At 60.6% G+C, this 3,938-nt stretch overlaps 1 protein-coding gene across 1 annotated transcript in view; it reads right to left on the bottom strand.

Annotated features, from left to right (window-relative positions):
- The window catches only part of GDNF (glial cell derived neurotrophic factor), a 23,020-nt gene extending 22,451 nt beyond the window's left edge, over positions 1–569 (bottom strand). The window contains exon 1 of the mRNA XM_032676737.1: positions 510–569. The gene's annotated coding sequence lies outside the window, so the exon portion shown is untranslated. The remainder of the gene's footprint in view (positions 1–509) is intronic.
- Between the last annotated feature and the right edge of the window lie 3,369 nt (positions 570–3,938).

Below are 3,938 nucleotides of genomic sequence, written 5' to 3'. Positions count from 1 at the left end.
CCTCTCTCTCCTCTCTCTCCCTCCTCTTCCCCGTGCTTCTGTCTCTCTCTCTCTCTGTCTGTCTCTCTCTCTCTGTCTCTCTCTCTCTCTGTCTCTCTCTCTCTCTCTTTCTTTCCAATCCTCTTTCTCTTCCCTTCTCCTTTTCCTTTCCTTCTCTCCCTTCCCTGGTCCCTTTTTCTTCTCCTCGCTCCCCGACCGCCCTGCTCGCAGTCTGCCACGGCACGTACCCGCTGCCCAGGGGTGACAGTCGCGCTCAGCCCGGTTCGGCCTGGCCCGGGGGGCAGCACAGGGCAGTGTCCGGCCCGGGAGGCGCAGCGGGGGGACCCGCGGCCGTCCCGGTCCCGCTGCGGGGCTCGGGGCGCGGCCGCTGCTCGGGGCGCACTTTCCCCGCCGGCCGCTGCCTTCGCACCTCGCCGAAGGCAAGGGGGGGCTACGGGGCAGCCCTGTGTCCCCAGGGACAGTACCCGCCCGACCCACCCGCCCTTCCGCGTGCTCCACCTCGCTCTCACCTCTGAGCTGGTCTCGTCGGACCCGAGATGGACATTAACGCAATGGAGTCGAGCGGCCGGACGGGCGATGCATGTGGGCAGGTCGGGGGTCGGACCGCCGGCACCCTCTTTGCACAAAGGAGGGAGGAAGGGGGAGAGACGTGTGGAGGAGGGGAGTGAGGTCGCAGGTCTGGATGGAGGCAGCGGGGAGCCGCCAGCACAGTCCCCGGCGGCCTCCCCCGCCGCCGCCGCAGGTGCTATGCCCGCGGCAAGAGCGGCGCCGCGGGGCTCTCTGCCCGCTCCGGCCCCGGGGCCGCGCTCAGCAGCGGCGGGAGCGGCCCGAGCCTCGGGGAGCGCCGCCTGGCAGCGGGAGCTGGCGCTGGGTGTTGCGCTTGGGACCCTGCCTGGAAATCTGAGAAAGACACTCCATCAACAACTGCGGGGAGTCAGATGAAGACATCAGCGCTCCTGTAATGCCAGCTGGTCCAGCACCGCGGGGAGCCGCGGACCGCTAGGACACTCACACAACGGCGGGAAAGGAAAAAAAAAAAAAAAGAAAACCACGAGAAAAAACCCCACCCCAGCGGAGGAAGGAAGGGGGGGAAAAAAAATAAAATAAAAAAAAAAATCAAACCGCCCCCCCTCAGCCTGCTGTGAGAATCAGAGGCCGGCGCTGGGATTTGTAGAGCCGGTAGCAGCAACAGCGAGGCTTCCTCCTCCAGAGCGGGGTCTCGTCGCGGCGAAAGCTTAGATCCAAGCGGGAGCGCGGCGGGAAGCCGGGCCGGTGTCGGGAGCGCCCGCTCCGGCTGGGCCTGGGCGCGCCCGGCTGCCCGGGCGCCGGCGGGGCTGGGCGGGGGCGCGGGGCTGGGCGAGGCGCGGGGGGCGCCGCACCCGCGGGCGGAGGGAGCACGGAGCCGGACGTGCGGACGCGAGGGCTTTGCCAGGGCGACTCGGCGCCGCAGATGGATTTATAGGGCCCTTTGGCAGTGACGCGCCCTCCGCTGATTCGCTTTCAGACCCAAACACACGCTGGCCCCCCGCACCGGACCCCGCGGAGCCTCCAAATATCTCCCGGCTGAAGTCACCGGCCCGACATACCGTGGGCTGCGCGGCCGCCGGCGCAGCCCCGCGACACCCGTTTGGCCCCGCGGTGGCGGCGGGGCCGGGCCGGGGTAACCCAACACCGGGTCCCTCCCCAGCGCCGCTCGCCGCGCTCTCGCGGACGGACGGACTGACGGACCGACCGACGGCCGAAGGCGGCGGGGAGGCTGCCCCCTCCTCACCCCTTGCCGGCCGCAGGTGCCGCGGCCGCGGGTGCCCCGCGGGAGCTGCGCTGCGGGGTGCGGCGTGCGGGACCCCTGCGCAGACCGGCCCCTGCGCGGGGGGTTGACTCGCCGGAGGCCGCGGCGAAGTCGCTGTAAACAGTCTCGGCTTTCAGCCCCGGGCCGTGTATTTATGACTCACGCAGTTGTCCGGAGGTATGAGGTCCTCATGTCGCCGGTGCTGTGGAATTAGCGCGGCGCAGCCCGGGCGGGCGGCTGGGGAGCGCAGGGCTTGTGCGGCGTCGCACAGACCGCTCCCTCTGCCCCTCGCGGCTTCTCCTTTAATATATTCTTTGCTTTGGGGTATTTTATTTTTGTGGGGCGAAGGCGCTCGGATATGGGATGGAGCAGCGAACCCCCCAGGAGACCAACGCGCTCCTGAATCCGTCGCGCTGGTACAGCCCCGAGCGCCGGAGCTGCGGGACGGAGGGACCCGGGCATGGCTGCCCCTAAAGTTGACACCTGGCTGCGGGTTTGTTTCCGCACGCCCTCTGTTCGTACGGTGTGGTTGTGCATTCACACGTGTGAGCACCGGCTCGTCCCTCTCTCTCAGGAAAGGCGAGCAGCCGCCCGGCAGTTCCTTCGGTGGCCGCTGCCTGGTCCCAGACCCCTGCGGGCACGGCTGCCTGAACCAGTGAGGGCGGCCAGGACTGCACTCCGGGGCGGGGGATGATCCAGCAGGGCGGGGAAACGGAGGAGGGGGATGCCGAGCCTAGTCCCGTCCGGACACCGCCACCGTCAGCGGCACCACGGTCTGCCTGCCCCCGGCTCTGCCCATTCCGCTGCGCCACTTCGTCTGTTTTATACCATTTTCTCTGTCCTTCTTTCTTTCCCGTGTTCTCCCCTCTGGCCGTTCCCCTTTGCAAGTCCCGGCCAGCCGAGGCTCCGCAGGAGAGGATACAGGAGGCAGGTGGGATCAGCTCCCGCTGCATGCCCTAGGCTTTGTGCACAGCCCTTGCTGCACCACTTGCTCTCTCTCTGTATCCCTTGGCTAGGAAGTAGGGTGAGGACCTCGCGTGTGGTCTCCAGAGCCACGTCTGTGCACGCCAACAACACTTGTTTGGTCTTCATCAGTATGAAATGTACAGAATCCTCCAAGCACTCAGCTCTGAAGGAGATCTCAGGCCAGGAGCTGTAGCTCTGTAGAGTGCATCACAGTCACCTCTCTGGATGTAATGAGAGTGAGATGCAATCCCCGTGCCCTCCACAGTCAAAGTAGTGAAGGTTTTTGAGATGTTTATTGGAAATGTAGGGGGTCTGCTAAATGTCATCTGGATAGGCTGTCAGGACAAATATTTCTGCAGGAGACATCTTCTAAATTTCCATCAGATGACAAGACGGAGAGATGAACATGAACCTCCTCATGCAGCCCTTTGAGAAGCATGGCTTTTCCATCGCCACAGTCATCCACCTACTAAGGAGAAATTTCACAACTATCTTCCACTAAATGGGGCATTTGTGATGAAGTGGGCAGCTTTTCTTGGAAGCATGTCTCATGTCTACAGAAGCAACAGATTTATGACTCAGATATAATGTCTGAATGAATTACTTTATTAGATTTTTTTTAACTTCAGGGTATTTCTTTTCCTAACTGTGCCATTTGGAGAAAGACTAATTTGCAGAAAGGAGATTTCTTCTAACTACAGGAGAGCAAAATACTCCCAAAATTTATCTCTCGTTACAAGTGTTAAAGAGTAATATACATAATGTAAATGTTCACTTAAAAGTAATTTTTTTTACAGCACAGACAATCCAGTGATAGGCACCTGGAATAAAAGTTTCTGAAGTGCAGCTTCTTTGCAGACAACAACAAATGGGCGGAACAATGACAGAACAATCTGTTGAATAGAAATCGGTTATATGCTATCTGTACAATAAAGACACAGGCATCTGATAAATGCATGCCAGAAGGGGACAGGAGAAAGCATTACAACAAGTAGTGCTTAGTTTGGTTCAGCGATACTGTTCAGGTTGTGCTACCTCTGTCACAAAATTATTTGTCCATAGTCCTGGGAAGGGCAATGGATGCAACTGCTGTATGCACCAAGTGCTGTATGCACCAAGTGCTGTATGCACAAAAAACCATTCCCAGCTCCCAGCCTGAACAGAGCAGAGGAATGGATACAAC

The sequence above is a fragment of the Chiroxiphia lanceolata genome, chromosome Z (assembly GCF_009829145.1).
Source record: "Chiroxiphia lanceolata isolate bChiLan1 chromosome Z, bChiLan1.pri, whole genome shotgun sequence".
Lineage (NCBI taxonomy): Eukaryota > Metazoa > Chordata > Aves > Passeriformes > Pipridae > Chiroxiphia > Chiroxiphia lanceolata.
This window is presented reverse-complemented; position numbering and strand designations above follow the sequence as displayed.